Genomic DNA, 16,111 nt, shown 5'->3' on the forward strand with positions numbered 1-16,111 from the left:
TTTTTTAATTTATAAGGGAAAGAGGTTTAATGGACTCACAGTTCTGCAGGGCTGGGGGTGCCTCACAATCATGGCAGGAGGCAAAGGAGAAGCAAAGTCACATCTTACATGGTGGCAGACAGGAGAGCTTCTGCAGGGGAATTCCCACTTACAAAATTTTAAAATGTGGCTTCTTGAAAATTTACCATGCTATATGACTCACATTATATTTTTGTTGTATAGCACTGCTGTTTTAGTCTGTTTGTTCTGCTATAACAAAATACCTGTGACTAGGTAATTTACACATAATAGAAACTTATTTATCACAGTTTTGGAGGCTGGAAGTCCAAGATCAAGGTGCTGGCAGTTTCAGTGTCTGGGACGGCCTCGCGTCTTATTACTATCATATTGGTGATTAAGTTTCAACATATGAATTTTGGAGGAGACACAAGCATTCAAACCATAGCAACTATATTAGAAGGTTTATCTCTTTCCTAAGTCTCAAAGGAATCTGTGACCAGACATGATTAAGAGTCATTGTAGGTAGTTTACATCTGACCTACGATCAAGCCACATCACTAGATGTTCATATAACAGGATCACATTATCTTATCCACTGGAATTACTTCACCATGGGAAACTATTGCATTTGTCATAATAATATTGTTTAGACTATTGTACATTTATCCATTCATTCAATAAACTTGCAGATGCTGGCACAGGCCCTAGGATATAGCAGTGAACAAAACAGAGGAAAATTCTGGTCTGGGGGAACCTACATTCTAGCTGGTGGTAAGCCAATTAAAAAAATAAGCATGTGGTATGTTAAAATGATGGTAGATGCTATACAGAAAAATAAACCAGAAAGAAGGGGGAGGGAGTGCAAGGATGAGGATGGAGGTTAGCAATTTTAAGTGGGATTATTGGGAAAGGTCCCATCGAAACAATGACATTTGAGCTAAGACTTGAGGCAGTGAGGGAGTTGAGTTGTGTGAATTACAGGGAACAGAACATTCCAGGCAGCAGAACAGCAGCTACAAAGGCTGGAGGCAGGAGCAGTCCTGACATATTCGTGTAAAAGCAGGACAAGGCATCCCCTTTGTAAAACCACACAGAAATTTTTTTTGTAATACCAGTGCTAATTTAGAACTTGGTTTTTCTGCGGAACTGGAATGTTGTATCCTCTCTGGTAACACACATGTATGTGTTGCTGAAGAAAGTTTTCTCTTTCTTTTGACTCTCAGGAAGCTTGGAAGAAACTCGATGGGTCCTTATGAACTGAATCCAATGTATTTGTATTTTTGTCTTCGCCTTACTTTGTCTTACCGCTTTAGTTTGTATTTCCCTTGAGTTTCATGCTTTGCCCTCTTATTTATAGTTGACGATGAATTTTGGTGTATGCATCATAGGAAGCCATCCCAACTGCTTGAAAGAAAGAGGCAGTGAACATTTTGGGAAGCAAAACCCTGTCAGTGGCAGGATCCATAATTTATCACTGTTAATCCACCTGATTCATTCCATAAATTTAGCAAATGCCAGTTAGGCGCTACTGACTATGGAGTGAAAGAAGCTGCCACATGTAAAAACAAATCCACTTTTAGATCATTGTGACTTTAAAAATGTGTTCAGTTGTTGGCTGGCTCACTCACACATTTGTGGCTTTATATTGTAATAGTATTGTGGGTCTGTTGAAGGTTGAAATCTGATTGTAAATCCCTGTGTGAAAAAGCTCTGTAAAGTCAGTTTTTCCTCTTGATGTATTCTCTGATGGCTGCCCGTGGAGCTTCCATAGGTTGCATTCAGCCACAGGGGTTGGGGCCAGCCATCCTTTCAAATGACCATCAAATTAATACAATCCATATTTCTCATTCCAAAGATATTTGTATATCTTTCATGGAGACACTAGGGACTCCTTATCACATGCTAACACTTTTAGCATTTTGAATTTGGTGGCTTTTCTTTGGTAAGTGTAGCAGATGGATTGCTAAGGAGTGAGGCATATTTGTCACAGTGGGTGGATATTTTCTGCATGGACATTCTGCATTTGAGATTAGTTTGTTTCTTTTACTGTTGTCATCCATGCATTCCCTTCTCCTCTTCCTCAGTAACTGGGGCGTATTTTTGTAGATGAAAAGAGAAAAAATGATGACAGTTTTGGGTTTGCAGAATCTCTGAGGTCATTTGTACCCAAAGAAATAAAAAAGTTTATTAAGTGTGCACCTGCTGAGGTACTAAAGGGAAGCAGAAAGTGCTTGTCCTTCATCTTTATTCATGAAGCCCTTGAGGGTGACGGGAAAGGAGACTGGTGATTAGGAGGCCAAGCACACTTGTAGACAGTCAGAGACTGTGCAGACACATTTGGGTTGGTGAGTCCTGGCTGCTTCTGTTCATGTGCATTCAGGGCTGTGCCAAGCCGTCTACCTTGGTGTGCTCTGCATTATTAATCTTTCATCAGGGCACTTATTTGTATGCTGCAGAGGAGGCCAGGTTGGCACCATCTCATCTGCACTGAACCCTGCCTATTCACTGCTGTGACACCAGGGCTCCCAGAATGATGCAAAATTGAGCAAGCACAGCTGGAAGACAGCAGATTGTCTGAAAGTAGGAAAAACATGCGTTTAGTCAATTTTAAATTAAGAGGCTTTGTTTACGTTTTCTCAGCTCCTTTTACAGAGTTAGTCAAATTTTAGATTCCCTCCAAAATTAAACAAGTGTCAGGAACAGATGGTGGGTTTATTTTACTTCATTCAACCTGCTCAAAGAGTGTGAACTCAGGGACAGATCACTGTGACACAACTTTTCATGTTAAATTGTCAAAAGAAAGCTTGATGTATGAGTTCCTCAAAGAGAATAATTTATATGCATGTGAGGTGATAGCCTATGGGTTGGATTGGCCCTGACCAGACCTGGCATTATTCTCTTGTCCTGAGAAGACAGGCTGCTGCCAAAGCCTACTAAATAGGAAGGTAGAAAGTCAGATCTAGGCTCGTATTAATAGTTCTGGCTTATATTCTATCAGTTTTCACGTTGGGGAAAAGATTTAGTAAATCTCGATATTACGGCTAAAATGAAATGCTTTGATGGTGTCAATGATCTCCGAATTAATGATTCCAAGTTTACTTCCGCTTTCAAGCCAATTTCCCATGGTCTTTTGGAGTTAACTTTTGTGTATATTTTACAACTGCTATGATCTCATTGGTGGGAGCAAGGGAGGGAAAGCCAGTCTACTAGAATTTCAAACACGTTGAAAATCTTGTTTTATTGCTTCTCATTTGAGTTTGCATTTGAATTTGGGCAAGGCTGACACTGTGGGAAAACATAAATAATTTGGACTTGTGATTCTGTAGACATAGTTCCTGTCTTTTTATAGATATGAGTAATTGTTTTTCAATTACATGATCACATAATCACACTGGAATATTTTCTTTGTTTTGGAGATTCTTGTCATCTAAATGAGGCATTCCATTTGGAAACTAATAGTGGTTAAAATAGAAGCAATGATTTTTTAATGGGTAATTTGAGTCTCCATTCTCTACTTCCCACCCTTTCCCCTTGATAGCATATCATGAGATTTTTAATTATCCAGATAATTACTTCAGTGCTCCACTTAATACTGCATTTGCAGAAACAGGATATTACATCAGGTTTTTAGGTAAATGTCTGAATACTCCAAATCTCTCCTGCTTGTTTTACTCTGTTACTAATGTAAAATGACTGTGGAAGTCAATTTCTAATTAAAAATAGAAAAACAGCCAGATCAATAGATGCCCAGTTGCTTGGTGTTTAGTTTACACTTTTCCCAAACTTTCCTATTTCTCATGGAACCTAATTAGCTGATGTTCTTTAGCTACACAGCAAGCCTTCAGTAATAATTTAACTTAATAAGTTGCCAGATAATTCTTATGTGAGGTGAGTGATTGGTCAGTTGTTCAAAGCTTTTCTTAATCTTGTTGTTAGTGTCGACAAGCATCAAAAATGTAAAGTTGGGCCAGGCACAGTGGCTCCTGCCTGTAATCCCAGCACTTTGGGAGGCCAAGGCAGGTGGTTTATCTGAGATCAGGAGCTTGCGACCAGCCTGGCCAACATGGTGAAACCCTGTCTTTACTAAAAATACAAAAATTAGGTGGGTGTGGTGGCATGCACCTGTAATCCCAGCAACTCGGGAGGCTGAGGCAGAAGAATCGCTTGAACCTGGGAGGTGGAGGTTGCAGTGAGCCAGGATCATTGCACTGCACTCCAGCCTGGGAAACAGAGTGATACTCTGTCTAAAAAAAAAAAAAAAAAAAAAAAAAGGAAAGTCGATGTTAAAGAAATATCTTCATTAATAATAATAAAAAGAAAATATTTCCTGATGTTTTAAAGCATGTATTCAGGGAAATATTCTCATTGGTCATCATCATGGATTTGTTGGGCAATGTATGTATTTTTAGTACTGTAGCATGCTAAAGTAAAAAGATGTAAGATAAATGGCTAGTGGAGGATATTCCTCTATGTAAAGACTCACCTGAACATATTAACAAAGTAATTTATCATGGAATGATTATGTGTATTTCTAATTACGACCAGTTCTGTGTGGCCCTTTCTTTAGTTTGATATTTATTAAGAGTAAAACAAAATGAATTTCTTAATTCTTTTAAGAAGGAAAAAATAAAGACCATCAGAAATAATTAGCTGGCTTGTACTTAACTTTGAGGCTAGCCCAAGACATGATATACAAAAGAAGCAGGTGTTTCCTAATTACAGTGGTCCCCCTTATTGGAAGGAAATATGATCCAAGACCTCCAGTGAATGCCTGAAACTGTGTATAGTACTAAATCCTGTATATACAGTATAGACTATGTATTTTCAATCTGATAACTGGGATGGCTACTAGGTGGCCAATGGGCAGGTACCATACACAGTGTGGATAGGTTGGGCAAAGGATAATTCATGTCTGGTGGACAGTGGGGTGGAAGACAGAAGAGGATGGTGAGAGATTTTATTGTGCTACTCAGAACAGCACAATTTTAAGCATGCAAATTTTTTACATCTGGAATTTTCCATTTATTATTTAAGGACTGCAGTTGAACATGGGTAACTGAAACCTCAGAAAGTGAAACGCTGGATAAAGGGGCATTACTGCATTTGTTTGCCTAATTATGAATCTGGAGTCCATCATCATTAAACAAAACTTGGTGTTCAATTCATGGATGTAAATATACGACATTGTATGTGTTCATAATTGTCATTTCATATATTTTAAGCATTTACCCTAAACAAAAGTTAATAATAACTGCTATTTCATGAGTTGCTTACTGTGTACAAGATACTGTGTTAAGTGTCTATTGAATCCTCATGGTGGCTGTAGAGACTGTCATTTTATAGGTGAGGAAATCAAGGCTCAGGGCAGAAAAGACACGTGTCCCAAGTCACACTACCGATCAGCACATTGAGCTCAGTCTGTCTGATTGTATTATGCTGCCTTGTTGGGAATATAATCCATGAGAGAAAATTTACTTTAAATTCATTTACATAGTAATATAGAGTTTTACTTTTCTTGTAGTTAGAAATAGATAGGACGTTATTATTGAGTTCTGCTTGTCCCCATTTAAGTTTTCTGAAGGTGTCAGCCTATTTTGTCAAAGCTACTAAGGCATCCAATAACTTTTCTCAGCTGATGGAGAAGAGTCAAGGGAGAAGCTAAAATTTCTAACAGGATACTGAAAAATCTACTTATCACAAGTATCTAAGAATCCTTAGAAAAAATGGTAAACTAGAATTAAAAAGTAGAAAAACAGTAGATGTTGGTGTGGATGTGGCAGAAGGGAACACTTACATTGCTGGTGGGAATATAAATTAGTACAGCCTCTATGGAGAACAGTATGTAGATTCCTTAAAGAACTAAAAGTAGATCTACCATTTGATCCAGCAATCTCACTACTGGGTATCTATCCAAAGGAAAATAAGTCAGCATATGAAAAAGACACAGACACATGCACATGTATGTCTATAGCAGCACAATTCACATTTGCAAATATATGGAACCTAAGTGCCCACTGACCATCGAGTGGATAAAGAAAATGTGATATATATAGACCATGTAATACTACTCAGCCATAAAAAAGAATGAAATAATGTCTTAGACATAAAGAGTGATATAATGGACTTTGGGAACTCAGGGTTGGGGGACGTTGGGAGGGGGTGGTTGACAACAGACTACGTATTGGGTACAGTGTACACTGCTCAGGTGATGGGTGCACTAGAAGTTCAGAATTCGCCACTTATAGAATTCATCTATGTAACCACAAACTACATGTACCCCAAAAGCTACTGAAATTTTTTAAAAAATTGGCAAACTGAGTTATACATTTAAAAAATCCAGTAAATTTAAGTGAAGTAAAAGGAATTAAATAATATTTAATTAAAACAGAACTGTTTTTAGACAATTATCAGTTTAAAGATTATTTCTCCTAGCAAATGAAATCTCAAGCATTTTAAAGGGGTTTTAAAATAGTGACTTATAAAATTACTCCACATACTTAAAAATCTCAGTTTCCTTCTGCAGTTGAGCAGTCCTCATATGACAATTTGCAAATGGGCTCAGATTTTTCCCTATGGATCTTGCTATATGTTTGTAGCAAGTTTGTTAGGGAAAGAACAGGATAGAGTATTATATAGGCAAATAACTTTTCACATTATTCTCATGTAGACATCATTTTTTAAAACTAAACTTATTTGATGTTTTGGAAATGTGAAAGATAAGTAGATAAATTCAGCATGGGTATTCAGAACTTTTGGAGGAAGTTTAGTTTTACTAAAAGTAGTCATTCATGATGATGACAATGTTAAAATTATGTATGTTCTCATTGATAAGATTCAGGATGGAGAGAAGATTGCTCTTGGCATTGTAGAGGTAGCCATGAGGAAAGGAATGATGATTTAGGCAAAATAAAATTATATCAACAAATTTAAGAAAAAAATTGGACAGTTTTTTCACCAAAGATCAACACAAGGAAGGACGTGGTCATGTACAATTGGCTCCAGATTGCGGGAGGCCCTGGAGGTCAGATTGAATCCCATTTTGACTCTGGAAAGTGATTTATTGAACATCTACCATGTGAGTCTGTTTTATTTTAGCAGATACTGAGATAATACAATAAGGAAAATGTGGAAATTATGCTCTCAAGGATATTTTAACCCAAAAGCATATGTCAGGATAAATGTTGAGAAACTGGTGTATGCACATACTTCCTTCATATGCATGGAAAGGAAGAACAGAAATATGTGGAAGGTCACATGTATAGACAAAAAGAAAGAGGAAGAACCAAAATGACCTATCTAGACACTAGGCTTCTGTGCGGACAGAAGCTCTGTCTGGAGTTTTCAGCTCTGTCTGGAGCTTTTAGCTCTATCTGGAGATGAGTTCAGCTGAAGAAAACTGCCTCCCTCAAAATCATGTTTACTCAGTTACTGGCCTCTGTCCAGTAGCTGAGTAACACTTGAGTATAAAGACCTGGCTCCCTTGCTCCAACTTAGGACAACTTAGAGAAGCCATCCCAGCTCCAGAACTTCTTGAGGGGTAGGTAGAAGCCTCTGTTCATCCTGCATTGAAGGTTAACTTCTCCCTCTGCCCAAATCCGCCTCCTTTCCTATGTTTCTACAAGTGTTAATCCCAAGAGCTCTTTTTAGTAAACATACAGGTTGCCAGTCTCCATCTCACCATCTTCTTTCTGGGAAACCTGTGATAACTTCTTGGGTCTATGAATGACACTGCCCTTCTTTTCAGCTCCTCTGCTTCTCTGTGACTTACTTTCTTTCTTTTTTTTTTTTTTGAGACAGAGTCTTGCTCTGTTGCCCGGGCTAGAGTGTGGTGGCCAGATCTCAGCTCACTGCAAGCTCCGTCTCCCGGGTTTACGCCATTCTCCTGCCTCAGCCTCCGGAGTAGCTGGGACTACAGGCGCCCGCCACCTCGCCCGGCTAGTTTTTTTTTTTTTTTTTTTTTTTGTATTTTTAGTAGAGACGGGGTTTCACCGTATTAGCCAGGATGGTCTCGATCTCCTGACTTCGTGATCCCTCCCAAAGTGCTGGGATTACAGGCTTGAGCCACCGCGCCCGGCTTCTCTGTGACTTTCTTTCATCTGCCATTCTCTTTGTTTATTTGTCTTTCTGTTGTCTAGTCACTCTTCTTTTTTTCTCATGCTCCTGTCTTTCACCAAAATGTATTCCTAAAATGTTTGTTTTAATTATTTAGTAGTGTTTATTTCACTCTATTTTTAAAAATAATTGTTTTCTATTTATTTCTTTCATAATACACTCTCATTCCTTCTAGTTTTTCTTCAAAACAATCTACAATCCAACACACTCTTCATTAAAAAACCCAAAAAAGTAGCCTAAATAAACTACTGAATCTCATTTTTGAATTTACCTATCTGACCCTTAACTAGGGTGACAATATGAGTATATGCTGTTGTCTCAGTACTGTATATTTATTAATAGCACTCCAGTTCACCCTCAAAAGTGTCCCTTTTTAGATAAAAAACTGCTGAGATATTTTCTTTACTTTTAATGGAGTTTTGTAGGTTTCGGCTGATTTGCAATTGGAAAAATGCTCCCCTCTTCTAGTTTAGGTGGCACATTTATTTAATAAAATCTGAAGAATGAAGTCAAAGTTTATGTGTCATTATCTCAACCCCCTCCCTCTCCACCCCAGTACCTTTGAACTGATTCAGAAATAAGCCCTTTTGGAATTAAACACTTTAAATGTTGTATAACAATTTTGATTTAAAACGGTAACTCAAGAAAGGATGCCAACAGTCTTTTTATTAGTTTGATACTTTCTCTGAAGATTCATTCCTGTTAATCATACCCACAGATGGGTTCACTGAAGAACTGCTTCACACATTAAGTCCAAGGACAAAATTCATTCATTCAGAAAAAAATCCATTGAGTGAGAACGATGGCCGGGTCCTGCTCTTTAGGCATATAGTGGTGCCCTTGCTCAAACAAATAAATGCATGAGAGCATTTCAGATTATGAATAGAACTATTCACGGGATAGTGAATAGTTGGGATTCCATGGGTGGGATGGATGATGAGGGAGGGCCTCATGGAGAAGGGGGCATTTCAATTGTGACCTAAATGTCAAATATCTAAATGTAGAGTGTTCCCAGGAGAGGGAGGAGTGCATACAAAGACCCAGAGGTGGAAATGAATGTTTGATTGGAAGACAGTGAATAGTTGGGATAGTGCAACCAGTGGGCCTGGTAATGTGAAGCCCTTCTTGGATTTTATTTTGAGTAGTTTAGAAAGCCATTGGGATGCTTTAACCAGAGTGCAACATAATGTACTTTACATTTTTAGAAGATCACTCTGGCCACTGGGTGATGGATGGACTGTAGTGGGGCAAGAGTGAAAGCTGAGGGACCAGTTGGGCTCTTGTAAGAATCTCAGTGATGACAGTGGCTTAGATCTAGGTTGGCAATGGAGGACATGGAGCCAACATGACTTGCTGCTGGGTTGGAAGTAGGGAAGAAGAAAAATGTAGGCTGTGTTCTAGACTTCTGGTTTGAGCAGCTGGTAGGTTGGATAGTGTTATCATAATGAGTTGAGAAAGACTGGAAGAAAGACTGGGTTTTCTTTTCTTTTCTTTTCTTTTCTTTTCTTTTCTTTTCTTTTCTTTTCTTTTCTTTTCTTTCTTTCTTTTTTTTTTTTTTTTTTTTTTTTTTTTTTTTTTTTTTTCAAGAGGGGATCTGGTAAAAAACAAACAAACAGAAAAACAAACTATCTTTGGGCTGTTTAAAATGTAAGATGTTTCTAACCAGATTTTAAATGAGATTTTTCTTGTTGTTTTGGGATTTTAACTAAAGCCCAAAGCTAAGGACAGTAGATGACCATTGCCCCCCATTTTTTGGGGGGGGGGGTACCAAATGTATTTATTTGAAGGAATGGTACAAATCAAAGAACTTAAGTGGATGTTTTGGTACAACTTATAGAAAAGGTAAAGGAAACCCCAACATGCATACGCTGCCTTGATGACCAGGGAAGTCACCCCATGGCTATGGGGAAATTCGCCTGAGGCTTAGCTTTCATTGTCATTGTGTCCCAGGTTGTGCTTGTCAAAGAGATAGTCTGCCAAGCCAGATTCGGGTGCTCCCATCTTGCGCAAGTTGGTCACGTGGTCACCCAATTCTTTGGTGGCTTTCACCTGCTCATTCAGGTAATGTGTCTCAATGAAGTCACACAAATGGGGTCATTTTGTCAGTGGCCAGTTTGTGCAGTTCCAGTAGTGACCGATTCACATTTTTTTTCCAAATGTAATGCACACTCCATCGCATTCAGCCCGCTCTCTCAGTCGTCGTAGTCTGGTTTCTTGATATCCTGAAGGAAGATTCGGCCACCTTGTTGGTTCTGCAGTTTCATCAGTTTCTCGGCATGTTCCCTCTCCTCATGAGATTGGTGAAGAAAGTATTTGGCAAAGTTCTTCAAAGCCACATCATGGCGGTCAGAGTAGTAAGACATGGACAGGTAAATGCAGGAGGCGTAGAGCTCCAGGCTGATCTGGCGGTTGATGGCATCCTCTGAGTCCTGGTGGTAGTTGTGGCGCACCTGCCAGGTGGACGAGGTCGTCAGGGCGGTGGCTAAGGACAGGCGGCAGCGGGGGTGGCTGCACAGCGCTGGAGCGGTGGCGGGGCCTTGTGCCCCTATTTTTAAAGGAGATGTTATACCCACCCTCACATGGCATGTTAAAAGGTGGCTTAAACTAGGCCTGAGCTTACCTCTAGTATCTGACAGAGAGGATTCTTTAAAGGTAGTTAATGGAAGTAAGATGCCATTCTCTTTTTATGAGGAGCAAGGCATGTGTTTTTTTTTTTTTGTTTTGTTTTTTTTTGCCCCGTAAGCTGAGAAAGGGACTTCAAGACCCCCTCAGAGAGATTGGAGATGCTTGCCAGAAGGAGGGCACTAGCTTGCTCTTTGACCATCAATAAATCAACTTTGCAAGTACTGTATTCCTTAATTTGTCCAAGTATTCTAGGCTGCAGCGTGTGAGGAAATTGGGGACTTGTGCTTGTTGTGTGTTATGTTTATTATCCTTTGCTTATGTATACCTGTATTGTAAGATACAGCTTTTACTGACCCTAACAGAAATTTCAGATTGACTAGGTTAGACAGAAATGCAAATAGGTAGGTATTCTTATGTAAAATCAGTGGTGGAGTCTTAGCATTGATAATTAAACTAATTAATTATTGTCTTTTAAATAAGATAACTGAGGGCCTCAAATGCGAATTGACATATTCTAGGTTTCAATCCATTAAAAATGGAGCCAGGACAAGAACCCAGATATCCTGACTCTTGGTGATGGTTCTTGCATTAACTCTTTGTTAAGATGGAAGCAAAACAAATTTCCCTCTTTTGGGGGTGACTATTTAAACCAATTCTTTTAGAAGTAGGCCAATAATGTGGGTAAGAACAAGTCTTTTTTTGTGTGTGTGTGATCTTTTGCTTTTTACTCATTGCTGAGAGACACTTCTGCTTCTCTCAAATCTTTAAGTTCAGAAATTCTCTGAGATTTTGGTTTAAGTAGGGAAAAAGAGGAGAACTACTACTGAATCCATATTGTGTCTTCCCCTTCCTCCTCATATTTCTCTGTGTCCTCTCCCCTACATCCTCATTTTTTTTTCCTTTTGATTTGCTGGCAAGCTGCAGAACCTCACTGTGTTGAATACCTTCTTCCTAAATTATGCCTTAGCTGCCCCTTTCATGGAGAAGAGAAGGAAATAGCATGTGTGTTTCACCATCACAGTGACATATTTCCCTTGGCATTGTATTTAATTAGATTATAGTGAATGCCATGCTGTGTGGTGCTGTGTTTTATTAAGGTCAAAACGTAGTTCCATGATAGAACATGCTGTAAGTCCTGCAGTGCAGTGCAACACGAAATTTGTAGCAACACCTGTGTCTGCTACATCATAGAGGGTAAATATGGGCCAAAATGTCTATGTAAGGGAGGAAAAAGCCAGAGGAGGTGCTATTATCCAAGTAAAAAACACTCTCAGCTTGAAGCATAAAATCTAAGTTTATGATAGAAAATTTCAAACTTTTTAATAGTATCGGAATGGAGCTTTTCATTTTAAGCATGATTGTCTGGTGCAGGCAGTGGTGGAAGGCTGAGGTCACTGAAGGATTCGGGTATTCGTTTGTTCACTTGTCCATTTGTTCAATACCTATTTGTTGATCATCTGCCTTTTACATAGCACTGAGGGGATACAAAGCTTGTTTCCTTCCTCAATGAGCTTGCCCTGTGGATCCACTTGTGAGCCTTATTTTCCTTATCATTGAAGTGAACTCTGGCTACAATACAGCTTTCAAAAAAGGCTCCATTGCAACAAATGTTTGTTGAACACTGGCTGGCTATATGGAAAGAATTAGACTAGATTCTATCTATGTTCTAGTCAGAGCCTTAGCTGTTTCTTAAAATGAATATTTGCTCCTCCCCCCTGCTTATTTTCACATTTTCTTCTTTTGCCAAATATAGGAACTTCTTTGTGTGTGCCATGATTCAAACTAAAGAATATGTGGACATTTTAAATCTGAGGTTACTGTATCCATTGGCTTTGCTTTATCTCCTTCCTCCAGGCCTAATTGGGTACTCATATGGAAATATGCCAAGAGATAATAAAATGGCATAGGAATAAGCCACTTGTTGGAAACGTATTACGTTCTTCGTCCAAGAACATCATACTGATTGCTGATATCCATGGAGCATACTCTGATTTTATGTAGCTCCTGTTCAGTCCTGGGCTGAGTCTGCCATTCAGAAGCCAGATTTGTTTTGCATCTGGTGCTATTAAGAAGTCAGGGTGAATGATGCTTATTGCTGTGTGTAAGTTCTCAGTCCAGAGGACAGACTTTCCAGGAGATTTAAAATGAAGCACAGAAAGGCACACAATGTAACCACTACTTCAGGTCTTCTCTATCTGAAACCTCAAAACACATGAAATGGGGTTGCGTTGCTAGGTAGCACCTGTCCTGCCAAAAACTAATGGGCTGAGGATTTTTCCAAATGAGATAAAATTCATTTCTTTAAAGGGTTGGTTCTGCTCTCCTAGAATGTTTCTGGAGAGGCACCTGGTAGCTCTCTTCAGTGAAAATTACAGAAATAGACAGTTATCACAAGACTGTTTAGTGATGAGATGCCATTGCTTAGCTAGTAGGATGACAGAGTTTGAGCTAGCCAAGCAGCGAGTCCCATTGAAGTTAACCTTAGTAGATAAAGAGTAGCAGTTCTTATATTCATGAGAAGTTCAGACCAGAAGATGATCTATTGCTGCAAGTAGATACCACGAGAAAGAGGAGTTACTGACAGAATATGATAAATAACACAGCTAGATTATACATGAGAAAGGGCTTAAATCTTTCAAAAACTAATGAATAGATGACAATGATAGCTCAGTCAATGCCGATAAATAATAAAAAGTTGCTGGATAGTGGAATATGGGACTAATTTGTGCACCACTCAGCGTATGAGATTAAAAAAGTGTAAGAGTCAAGTATGTGTAACATTAAATATGAATGATTAAAATGAGGATGGAATGAAGTGAAAGTCAAGTCTGTATGTGCCATTAAATATGAACCTACAGCACCCGTAGGCATTTTTTTCAATCTCTTGGAGGATCAAAGTGTACTTGCCTCTGAAAGCAAATGTGTGTATATTTCTTACATGTGAAAAGAGTCAGTGTAAATAAAGAAACTTTAAAAATGGACAGCATATTCAGAAAGAATTGGTAATGTGACTTTTGATTCTGAACATTTGGATCAGTGTGAGCAGTATTGATATTTGGCTCTGAGAATGAAAGGCAAAGAACCAAAGAACAAAGGGCAGCCTGAGCTGGCAATGGACAAGAATGGAATAGCAGATAATGAGGAGAGGAGTACAACCAGACACACAGGGCCTCAGATGTCTGGGAGGATAACTGACAAGAAAGGACAGAGTCAGGGCAAAGAAATGTGAAATCATGGCGTCTTTGATGAATCTTTTCCCCATCAGTCTAGGTATGTTGTAAAGCAGACCTAAAGAAATAAAAAGCATCATCCAAAGGCCTGTCTTTGAGTTCCATTAATGATGACATGACAGAAGACAAAACATCCACATCCGTATGCAGACTCTTTGAAAACACTGATGAGTGAGATGTCATCGAATCTTTTAGTGCTTATTAAATTGTATGGAATAGAGTGTTTCTGTTAGAGGGAAAAATGTATATCCAGCTAGTTAAGAAATAAAGAGACAAACTAATTTGTATTAATCCAAGGAAAACCACTTATCTGCAACTAAATGATATGGTGGTTAGAATGGGTCTTTCTAATTAGTCAAATAAGAGCAGCATTGCCCATATCTAGATACTCTAGCCTTACACATATGAAATGTGTAAATTCCATCACCTAAAGACAGATATGAATAAATTTTATCTTACAAGGATGATCAGAGAAGACCCTCAGGAGAAACAAAATGTTTAAGTATGGAAAGATAGGATGCTATTACTGCTATTGCTTAAAAAGTAAAATTCTAGCTAATCAATCATTTCTGTTCCTTGGTTTATAATTAACCAGTTTGGAAGAGTTTCTTTCTTTTGCCACAAGAAATTGGGTAGTCAGAAGTAATGATGATTTCTGTATACAGTTGCCCTGGAACAATGCAGGGGTTAGGGACACTGGCACCCTGCACAGTTGAAAATCTGTGTATAACTTTTGATGCTCCCCCAAACTTAACTACTAATAAGCACTGTTGACCAGAAGCCTTACTACTAACATATAGTTGATTATGTTATCTATTTTGTATGTTATATGTATTATATGCTGTATTCTTACAATAAAGTGTGCTAGATAAATGAAAATGTTATTAAGAAAATTACAGGAAAGATAATATATTTACTATTCATTAACTGGAAGTGGATCATAATAAAGGTCTTCATTTTTGTCATCTTCACATTGAGTAGGCTGAAGAGGATGACGAAGAGGAGCATTGGTCTTGCTGTTTCAGGTGTGGCAGAGGCAAAACAAGTGGAGGAGGTAGGAGGGGAAGCAGGAGAGGCAGGCACACTCTGTGTAACTTTATGGAAATACGTCATAATTTCTGTCTGACTTTTTGCTTTTCATTTCTCTAAAAACGTTTCTATAAGGTATTAATCCTTCTTCAATCATTTGCTTTAGTTTTAGTACCTGTATCATAGAAGGGTCCATGTTGTACAAGAAGTTAAAATCAGTCTTGAATAATCAGAACCCTTCTGTCAGGTTTTCTGATGTCATCTTCTTTCCTGGCACTGCTTTTCTGTCTTTTTCCTCGTTGTCTGGCACTGATTCAGAAACGCTCATCTCCATTAAGTCCTGTTCTGTTAATTTCTCTTGTGTAGTGTCTATTTGCTCTTGAATTTCTCCAACATCCATATCTTGAAACCCTTTATGCCCCACTTTTTTGCCATATCCACAATCTCTTTTGTTATTTTCTTCATAGGCACTGTCAGAAAGCCTGTGAAGTAATGAACAACATCTGTATATAGTTTTGTCCAGCAGAAATTTATGGTTTTGAGCTGAAGGATTTAACTTTTTTTTTTTTTTTTTTTTCTGAAACAACAATGGCATCAAAATCCTGGAATCCTTCCAGATTTTATGGTGTTCTCTCTTTCAGGTTTCTCTTCCATATGCTGAAAACTGAAACTGGACCCCTTCCTTTCACCTTATACAAAAATTAACTCAAGGTGGATTAAAGATTTAAATGTAAGACCTAAAACTATAAAAACCCTAGAAGAAATCCTAGGCAATATCATTCAGGACATAGGCATGGGCCAAGACTTCATGACTAAAACATCAAAAGCAATTGCAACAAAAGCCAAAATTGACAAATGGGATCTAACTAAATGAAAGAGCTTCTGCACAGCAAAAGAAACTATCATCAGAGTGAACAGGCAACCTACAGAATGGGAGAAAATTTTTGCAATCTGTCTATCTGACAAAGGGCTACTATCCAGAATATATAAGGAACTTAAACAAACTTTTTACAAGAAAAAACAACCCCATCAAAAAGTGGGCAAAGGATGTGAACAGACACGGACATCTATGCAGCCAACAGACACATGAAAAAATGCTCATCATCACTGGTCAT

The 16,111-nt window shown here is 38.4% G+C and overlaps 1 pseudogene; it reads right to left on the bottom strand.

Annotated features, from left to right (window-relative positions):
- Positions 1 to 10,035: 10,035 nt before the first annotated feature.
- On the bottom strand, positions 10,036 to 16,111 carry LOC108538256 (ferritin heavy chain-like; annotated as a pseudogene).

This window comes from Rhinopithecus bieti, unplaced genomic scaffold (assembly GCF_001698545.2).
Source record: "Rhinopithecus bieti isolate Rb0 unplaced genomic scaffold, ASM169854v2 scaffold_13704, whole genome shotgun sequence".
Classification (NCBI taxonomy): Eukaryota; Metazoa; Chordata; class Mammalia; order Primates; family Cercopithecidae; genus Rhinopithecus; species Rhinopithecus bieti.